The sequence below is a fragment of the Euprymna scolopes genome, chromosome 43, assembly GCF_053919585.1.
Source record: "Euprymna scolopes isolate OS-2025 chromosome 43, ASM5391958v1, whole genome shotgun sequence".
NCBI classification, from domain to species: domain Eukaryota; kingdom Metazoa; phylum Mollusca; class Cephalopoda; order Sepiida; family Sepiolidae; genus Euprymna; species Euprymna scolopes.
Window position 1 is genome coordinate 33,170,988 of NC_136524.1, and position 10,990 is coordinate 33,181,977.

The window sequence follows — 10,990 nt, forward strand, 5'->3', positions numbered from 1 at the left end:
TTAATCGGAATCGGAATCGGGAATCGGAAAAATCAGAACTTTTAGAATTACCAGAATCGCTATCGGTATCGGAATCGGTGCTAATTTTTTGTTATGTCAAATACGATTCTTTTAATTCTCATTTTTATATTATTTTTTTTCAACAAATCCTTCCACTGCTGTAGCAATGATAAATCGATAAATATTTGTTGATTTTAACCTATTAGTAAAACTAAAATCGATAGATCACCCCCTCAGAACTGGATTTTTTTATGTTTGAGAAAATATCTGCACGTTAGAAATATATTTTACGGTAATCGGGAAAATAATAACTTTATAATTAAATATTTATAGATTTATAAAGAATCGGAATCGGTACTTGTACTGGAATCGAGAATTTAGTACGAAATCGGTAATTGTATCGGAATCGGGAAAATATTGGAAATATAAACGACAACCATTAAATTCTTATCCATATACACATGCTTTTCATTCTTTGTGGAGCAGTTATCAGTGTTAAGAGTGATGTCAATATTTAAAGTTTTGTCTGAGCGCTTAGAACGAGCACTTTGTTGAAAGAGAATTAAGATCTATTTATATGGAAGCAAGCAGAAACATATAGAAGGTCTTCAGCAAAAATGTTCAACAACGCGTTGGCAGGAACTTAGCATCACGCATTTAACATTGACAGCCTAATTATAATTCTCTTAAAGCACCCATCTTCTTATGAAAGGAACTAAAGAATATTGGAATATTAAATTCTTATTCACATGCACATGAGTTTCATCCTGTTTTTGGAACTTATTGGTGTGGTGGATGTTTGCTTTAACGATCACACGTTTCGAAACACTCAGAACTAAGTTATTAATTTAACTTAAAAATAACGCGAATAACAGACCAATCATGTTGAAGGAAAAGAGTTATTTATGTCTAAACAAAAACCTTGAGTTCGAATTGTAAACCGCTCACTGGTTTTCGTCGACTATATATCGATCTGTGGATATTTTATACGAAAGTGAGTTACTTTTTGGAAAATATTTTGGGAAATGTTTTTTTTTTTATCTCTATTATTTTTTTCATTTATGTCATTAAATTTGGTAAGTTTCTTTTAGGAAAAAAAAAAACTCAAAACTACATTAGAAAAATAATAATTAAAGAAATAAAAAAGAAAGGAAGGCAAAAACATACGTGCAGACAATTTTGCATTAGATATAGGTAGAGGATGAAAGATAGACGTTGTTTTGTAGACTAACAAAAAATAGGAAACAAATTAGACTAGCAAAGGAAGGTTAAAAATGTCAGAATAGTTGGTTATATCAGGTTGTTACATAATTTACCGCCGTTTCATTAAAAAATTGTTCTAAAACATGTTTTGATATTTAGCAAATTGTTATATATCATTAGAAAACACGTATTCTGTTCTACAAGATAATGGCCATCCTTTGTTGCTCATACAATTTTTTCTCGTTTTTCAGAACCGTCAAATTGATTGTCAAGTAGATAAAAAATCACATTTTCGACACCTCCTTCTTTTCGCCTTTAATCAAGGTCAAAAAGCGAGTGAAGTGACCAATGGTATTTGTGCCGTATATGGAGAAAACGCTATAGCTGAGAGAACTGTTCGAGATTGGTTTACCAGATTCAAGCAGATTAATTTTGACCTCAAAGACGCTCCTCGTTCCGGAAGATTAACTGAGATGGACGATGACCAACTAGGGTTCTTTTGAAGGAAGATGGCCATCAGACATGGAGAGAATTGGGCGAAAAGATGAACTGTGATTTTGTGAATTCGCGCCACCTTTAGTCGGGGAGACTCACAAAAAACTTGGAACTTATGTCCCACATGAACTTACTTTTGCTGTTAATATTATATATATATATATATATATATATATATATATATATATATATATATATATATATGGGGCGTGTATATACGTATGTAGTAAGGTATAAAACAATATTTATTAAGGCACAGAGTCGTCCACGTTACATCTCCGTAATACATCGTCAGAGTAAGCGCATGGCACTCACGTTACTCTCACATATTGAGCATTATTGACATAAATACGAAAATCCATACATAAAATATCGTTTCCCCTCAGAATATTATGTGTATACATGAGATAATAACCATATATATATATATATATATATATATATATATATATATATATATATATATATATATATATGCATGTATATGTGTATGTGTGTGCATGTATATGTGTATGTGTGTGCATGTATATGTGTATGTGTATGTGCATGTATATGTGTATGTGTGTGTGCCTGTAGAACAAAAATTTAAGAATTTACATAAAAACTAAAAGTGTATTTCTATTGTAAACTTAAAGTCTTTTTTTCTTTTTTTAACATTTAAAGACTAAGAGTGTATTTTAATGTAAACTTTTCCGGGATAGAAACACTGCTCTATATTAGTATAAGAGCTGAAGTGAGAGAAAACCCTTCCTTAAAACTTAAATAATATAAGGAAAACAATGGAAGTGGTTTCGAAATCTACTAACAAAAAAATGCGGAGGAGCACCCAGAACATTTTTAAATTTTGATATATATTTTATTTTGATGTAACGTATAAACGTATAAAATTCTTCGGGAAATTATTTTAAACCTGCTACTAAGGGAGCTATGGCGACAGAACATCCCTTAAAACTAAAACATTTCATATTTTGATAAAAATTTAAATTATATTTTTTGTTTGTTTTTTTTACTCAAAAAGTTGAAGAGCTACGAAAAGAGGAGTGGTGCCATTAAAACGAGCGACTATTTATGTTCTTGAATTTATTTTTTCACATTATCAGCACTATTATCAATTCACTAATGCAGCAATAAACAATGTCTGTACCTTGGGCGTCTGGAGAGCATTTTGTCATTTGGGAGTTGTTTCAAAAGTAAAGCTTCTTACTTTTTGACTCAAAAAGTTTAAGAGCTCCGAGGACAGGAACGATACCATTAAAACGAGCGACCTGTTATGCTCCAGAATTTATTTTCTTACATAGTCACCACCATTCTCAATGACCTCTTGCTAGGAATCCAATGGCGCACCTCCGCTTCTGACACACGTCTATGACAGGGGATGGTTTCTTAGAGTCTCACATAATAAATATCTGCAACAGAGAGATGAGCTTTCAGGTCATGAATGCATAAATTAAGTCATCATTACAATGCAAGTTGCAATCCCCTATAATGGATCCGGACGAAAAAAAAAAAAAGAGGAGACATTATTTTTTTTAGCCATCCTCATAATGCTGTAGGGAAATGAAGTGATCTGGAATGACTACATGCTTCTTAATATGTCGAATTTACAGCGTGCTCCCCTTAGTAGTGGGCTATAGGGGTAGAATCCATCTTAAAACTTCAAATACGTATATTTGATTTTAATTATATTCAAACGATGACGCTAATCCACAGCATTTTCCAACATTTTAGTTACTTCCGGCTATATTGAGGCCAGTAAAAGAGATATGAGATCAGTGAAAAAGAGACAGTTTTCTTCTTTAAATCTCAAGAAACATCGGCTTTATAAATGTAACCGTGGATGTAAAGGGGTTTAAATGACCCAATGACCTTTTCTGTGACCAATACTCTTCCTAATCTTCGTTAATTATTCTCTTACTAATCAGGCACTCACACCAGAGAGTATCCTATATCTTCACAATGGAAAACTTATTACACCTCCGGGTTGGTGTATCTCCCACTAGTTTATAACTCTTCCACAGTGTCTAAAAAAGGCTCTCAAATCTAATAGGTCCCGCACTATCGGCCAAGCTTCAACCTCTGTCTTATCACCGCAATATTGCATCCCTGTACTTGCTTTACAAACACTAATAGAATATGCTATGATTAAACCATAGAATTTCTGTCCCCCCTCGATGTAAATGCTTCCCACTAACTTGACAAACGGCAAAATCTTACCCCTTCAATGTTGAGATACTTAAACGCCATAAAACCTTTTACTCTATGAATTTCTTACCTCGGATTGTAAGACTAGCGAATTCCGTTCCTGTTCTCTGCTTCCCTGACTGTACTAACATGCAGAAGTTTAAATATAATATAGACAGACATCTCGCTGCTCAACTCCCCATAGTTCTCTGTTAAACAAGATTCTAAATAGTAACTCTTTACGCCCAAGTGGCAATATGGCTTGTTTGGAGTAAAAAAAAAAAGTAAATAAAAAGGAATAAAGAGCTATTTTGAGATCATTTATGCAGACAACGGTATAGGGTAGCACATCAAAGAGCATTGGTGATGAAGTATTTACTCATCTCTCTCTCTCTCTCTCTTTCTCTCTCTCTCTCTCTCTCTCTCTCTCTCTCGTAGTTTATGGGAGAAGAGAAGAAAAGGAAGAAAAATGAACTGGAGAAGACAAAAGTAGGAACGGCAAATGGAAGAATAAAAGGAAGAAAAACAAGTAGAAGAAAAAGAAAAAATCTGAACTATAAAAGAAGATTAAAAGACGCGTGGAGTAGAAGGAGGGAAATTATTAATTAAAAAAAGATGAACAGTGCGAGAATGTGGAATGGTAATTGAGGAGAAGGCAGACGATAGGGAAAATCACATATTGAAAGAGTACTGGAAATCCTGAAAGTGGGCATCACTTACAAGATAAGTGTAAAGGAGCTAAGAATTACGATAAGAACAAAAAAAAAACAGAAACGATATAAAAGAGTATAAGGAGGAAAAGTAAAAGGAGAAGGAAGATAAAGGTAAGAAAGGAGAGGGTAAAGGTAGAGAAGGGGGGAAACAATAAGGAAATGGTGTAGGAGAAGGAAGATAGGACGGATATGGAATAGGATCGCTCTAAGGAAAAGAATAAGGATGGACAGGAAGTGGGTGGGGGTGGTGTTAAGTAGAGAGAAGTTGAAGAGGAGCAGAGGAGGATGGAGAGGAATAGTGAGGAAAAAGGAAGATGAGGACGGAAGTAAATGATAAGGAAGAGGGGGATGGGGATGTGGAAGAGGAAGGAGTATAAAATTGATAAGGTGGGAGATGAGGATAAGAAGGAGAAGGGGTAAGAATGGGGAAGAGAAGGAGAATACGAGTGATAGGAAGAAAATAAGAATGGTAAAAGGCTAGTGAAAATATATAGAGCATCAATAGGAAAGGAGGAGGATAAGAAATAATGAGCAGAAAAGAGAGGAAAGGAATTGATATACATAAAAAGAAACCACACTGATAACATCCTGTTTACTTTAAACGCGACTTTCCGATGAAAAAAAAGCCATCTAAGTTGAAAATTATTCTTTAACCTCTGGGGGCACTTTATTAAAAGTGTCCCTTTTTGTTAGCCCTCTATTCTTCCTTATTCTCCCGTTGTAGACTTTTATATATCCATTAATCCATTATGGAAAGCGCGGGAAAAAAAAGAACCGTTTATATTTACTGCGTTGAGTTGGAGACTCTAATTGCGGTTAGAATGAAACTATGTTCTTAATGGATTTTTATTTCTTGAAAATATCAATTGTTTTAACAGAAGAAGAAGAAGAAGAAGAAGAAGAAGAAGAAGAAGAAGAAGAAGAAGGCAAACGTGAGAGGGGTAAAAGAAGAGGAAGAAAGTGGTAGGAGCAAAAAAAAAACATTTTTATTTACTGCGTTGAGTCGAAGACTCTAATTGCGGTTAGAATAAAACCATGTTCTTAATGGATTTTTATTTCTTCAACCGATCAAAAATGACATTAGGGATTTACATTTGATATTCCATACAATATTTCATTTTTATCTTTCTCTCCTCTTTTTTGCTTTTCTTTTTTTATTGTTTTTTTTTTGTTTGTTTGTTTTTGTTTTAAGATTTTTTTTCAACATCTTCGTCTTTTACGTTCAGTTCTCATCACCTCCACTACGGATCTTTTTTATCAACACAATTCTAAGATTCTAAGAATTTTAACAATCTTTACAATAGAATTTCGGTCTTTCTTTTCTTTTCTTTTTCTTTTTCCTTTCAGACTTTTAATAGTTATGCCAGATATTTTTAATAATAGATCTATATAATAATACGCTAAAGCAATTTCATGTTCGGACATTATCACAGTTTACAATTTTTTAAGAGTTAAATCTGGAATCGAAAAATCGGTACGTTTGGAGGTATCGAAATAGGAAAAATTTCAGCTGATTCTCCGATGCCGAAAACGATTCTTTTAACTGTCTTTTTGATTAAATTTTGTTTAAAACAAAATCTTTCATTGTTGGTAGTAATGATAAAATTATAAACATTTATTGATTTTAAACTATAAGTAAAACTTAAATCGATAGATTATCTCCCACACGTGTACTTTTGCGTTGGAGAAAATATCTACGCAATTAATATGTTTTTTACGATATACGTGAAAAATAATCACATTATAGTTAAATATTTAGAGATTTATAAAGAATCGGAATCGATATTTGTATCGGAATTGGGGAAAAAATGGAACGTCCCATCACCTAAGAAACATTGCAAAAGAAATACCTTTTTAATGTTTATCTACAGGCTGGAACAATACATTTGTCGCCCTAAAAACAATAATACAGCTTTATTTTAAAAGCTTTCATTGAAAATATCAATCCAGGTAACTTGATTATGTAGTAGAGCTTATATCTGTTCAATATAGCGTCCCTCAGCCTCAATCACCACCCCAATACGGTTCCAGAATTGGGAGCATGCCTTTTCCACAAACACCGGCGAGAGCTCGGCGGAAGCTCGGCGGAAGCTCGGCGAATACTCGATGAATGGCGGCAATCAGGTTGACTTTAGTGTTGTGGGAGGTCATGTGATGTTCTCGACGTCTGATTAAACGAAATAGTTCAGGTCGGAGGAGAAAGGGGCCAGTTATAGAAGAGTATCACTCCTTCTGAAGCCAAGCCTGGGTCTCTTTGGACTTGTGGGACGGCGCCGTCCTGCTGCCACACCCAGGGTCTGCCAGCGACCATCTGGTTGCACTTGGAGATCACTACACTCATGTCTGAAAGTTACACAATATTCAAAAAGCGAGATCGGAGATGCTCTCTACCGATCCAAGTTATGAGAACAGAACCATTGCCAGCACCCTCAAAATTTAAATCCTGGAGGACACAGCACAATGAAGTTTCCGGGCATGGTTATTGTCTTTGGTGTAGCTTTAAGTGAGGGCCACATCATGCCACCTCACATCTTCGAAGTTGGCTTGAAAGTGAATACCAAAGTCTATCTGGATGTACTGGAGAGTGTAGTGACTCCCTGGTGCAATCAGGTGGCCGCTGGCAGACCCTGGGTGTGGCAGCAGGACGGCGCTGGCGTACAAGTCCAAAGTTCAGAAGTAGTGCTACGACTTTGTACCCTTCTCTAACTGCCCCCGTTCTTCCCCTAGCCGAACTACTCTGTTTGATCATACGTCGATAATATCACCATCATGACCTCCCACAACGCCAAAGCCAGCCTAGTCGCCGCCATTTGCCGAGTATTCACCGTTATGAACAGTACATAGGGCCCTAGCAAAGACGAGCTGAACTGCTAGTATATAAATATATATACATATACTAGCTGTAGCCTACCACGCGTTGCTGTGGCTCAATTTGGTGTAATGGAAAATTCTAATAAAAAGAGAAAATGCATGTTTCTTATATTCTTAGTACAGCAATCCACTCCAAAAAGTAAAAAAAAAAATTAAAAACAAGGCGAAAATAAAAACAAAATGGTACTCTTGCAGAATTGGATCCGGATTCTCGGGACTTACCGTCAATCGTGGCTTGGGCTTGACCAACATTCAGTGGATTAAGCCGAACGTTGCTAAAATGTTGAAATGCTAAGTAGAGGTTTTTTTGCCTTTTTTTTTTTTTTTTGTATTCAAAATTGTGAGTTTTTAATTAATATTTGGGTGAGGGGGGTTACTATACACAGATTCGGAAAAGTTGTCCAAAAACAAATAAATGAAAGCAAAGTAATGTAAATTACGTTTCTACCTAACTGGATATTTTTTAGTGTTTTCATTTAATGTAAAAGTGTTTAATTGGCTCGAAAAACACACAGTATTTGAAAGAGACGAATGGTTGCGGACTCTAATGAATACGTTAAGTTTGGGAAAATTAGTTAAAAGCTAAAAAAATATACGAAACAGTGTCAGACACCCACTGATTATATGTTATCGTGACATAGGCTGACATATTCGGTGGGTTTCTGACAGTATTTTAGTTTTAACTCATTTTCCCAAACTTAACATCATCAACAGTGTCCGCTGCCATTTGTATTTTTCAAATACACCGATAAACACTGTTTTTCGACCCGACTAAACGTTACATTAAATAAAACGGGTTTGTATTATTAAACACGAAAACAAAAAAGTTGACGAAAAATAAATATAACAAATAAATGTTATCAAGGTCAAGATAAGTTACTTTTCTCCCTAACTGGATAAGATTTTAGTGTTTTAATTTAGTGTAAAATGTTTAATCGGTTCGAAAAAAAGGAGTATTTATCGGTATATTTGAAAAATAGAAATGGCGGCCGAGTCTGTTGAACACGTTAAGTTTAGGAAAATGAGTTAAACTAATAAACTATACAAAATACTGTTAGGAACTCACTCAATATATGTTACTGCCGCATTTTTTAAATTTTCAAATATAGCGGTAAACGCTGCGTTCTTCGAGCTGAATAAACATTTTACATTAAAAAACTAAAAACTTATCCAGTTTGGTAATAACATATCTTGCCTTTGATAATATTTGTTATACATTTGTTTTTTGACAACTTTTTCGAATCTATATGTACAGTAGTACAACCCCAATAAAAACACTAAAAATTATCCAATTAGGTAAAAAGTAACTTATCTTGCCTTTGAAAATATTTACTTGTTATATATTTGTTTTTGTTGACAACTTTTTCGAATCTTTGTGCAAGTACAAACCCAAAGGGGGTATTTTTCTGTCTAATTTTATTTTTGGTACCGCGCTATTTCAAAATAGTTTTTCCAATTTAAATTTAAATTTTACGATATCTTTGGGGGGGGTATTTTTTTTACATTAGGCCACCTCCACAATTTTCGACTATGATGAATAAGAAAATCTCATTTAAAATTTGCAGACTCAAGTAGTTTTAGAGATATAAAGACCTGTATTATGCACTATAATTCACTTGCGACCATGAATAAACACTTCCAATATCTCCATATTAAGAACGGCTTTTGGAATAAACAACACCCATGCCTAGCCACGTGTTTTAACCTTTTACCTGTCTTTCGTCTGTTAAAAAAAGCTTTTGGAATAAATACCATCATTTTCCCCATGTTAAGAGCGGCTTTCGGAATAAACACCCCAAACCTACCCATGTTAAAAATTGTGGAGGTGGACCTAATGTGAAAATTTACCTTTTGTTTTTTTTAATAAATTGTTAATTGAAAGCACAGAATAGTGACAAAATACCATCCCCCTCCCTTTGGTAAGAATGGTTGAAAAAATAACGGTTTTCTTGGTAGACACTTTTCTGTATTTCATCTAACAATTTCTGGTGCTAATGCACTTACTGATCTGCGCTATTTTTTAAATCGTATTTCCAAGTTTAATTAAAGTTTTATGATATGTTTTTTTTTTAATTCAATTGTCAGGTTAAAGTACAGAATGGGTACAAAACACTCTCCCCTTCCCATGTTAAGAATGGCTTTTTAAATAATAACTTTATTATTTCAGCACGGATCAATAAGTGCATGAGTACCCAATTTCTTTAATAAAGAAAAAGCATTCATGTTTTCTTATATAAAACAACTTCTGTAAGAACAAAAAAAAGTGTACTTTCAATTTTGTTCAAAAAGTTTTTCTTAAAAAAAACAAAAAACTACGGTAAAAAAGCAAAAACAAAACATTAATCGGTACTCATGCAGAGAGTGATCCGTGCTGAAATAATAAATTTAAAAGGCCATTCTTAACATAGGGAGAGGAGGCTGTTTTGTACCTGTTCTGTACAATTGAATAAAAAACATATAAAACTTTAATTAAACGTGGAAATACGATTTAAAAAATAACGCGGATCACTCTCTGCATTAGCACCAAATATTACTTAAGCACGTTATCAATCCGTAAATTTTCTTCGAAAAACAACTGTACTTTCACCTAACAATTTATAGTTTTAATAATAAAAGAGTTCATATTTTCTTATATCAAAACAACTGTTTAAAAAAAACAAAAACAAATAAACAAAAAACGAAACAACTTCGACTCTTATACTTCAACTCAAAGCATTTTCTAGCGAGCAATTTTTTTTTTTTGCTTGATATAATAAAGAAAAAAGTTTTAAATTAAAACATTTCGAAGATAAACGAATTAATTTAAATCTTTAAAATAGCGGATGTTTTTTTTTACTTATCGAGTAAACAGAAAATGAAATCTTCTAATTCGTCTCACCAAATCGTGGTGTATGAAATGAATTGAAACGGAAGTTCAGTTCTACCAGAAAAAAGGCCCGCAGTATCGGCTTACGAAAAATATTTTTATTTTATTTAATATTTTTATAATTGGCGATGTTAATTTATTTTAGTACCATACAAACATCCCTCAACTCTAAAGATAGACAGTCTGAAAATTTCAAATGAATTGGTAAAGAAGAAATATGGTTTTATTGATAACGAACGAACCAAGAGTTACATATATATATATATATATATATATATATATATATATATATATATATATATATATATATATATATATATATATAAAAAATACGTGTGTAGATGTTTCTAGTAAAGAGTGGCACCATACTCTTCTATTGATCATGAAAATTTAATATCTGTGCATCTAAAGAAAAAATTACACTATATTGCTTCTATGAATAATGGAGGTATGATATTTGTCTGTCTGAAACGACCTCTATTCTATTGCTTCTATTAATGACAGAGATCTATTATCTGTCTATCTGAAGTAGAAAATATGATATGGGATTCTTGTAGTATACATACTCTTCTATACACACACACACATACACACACACACACACATATATATATATATAACACAAATGAAATGCAAACATATTGACGTGCGAAATTTATTT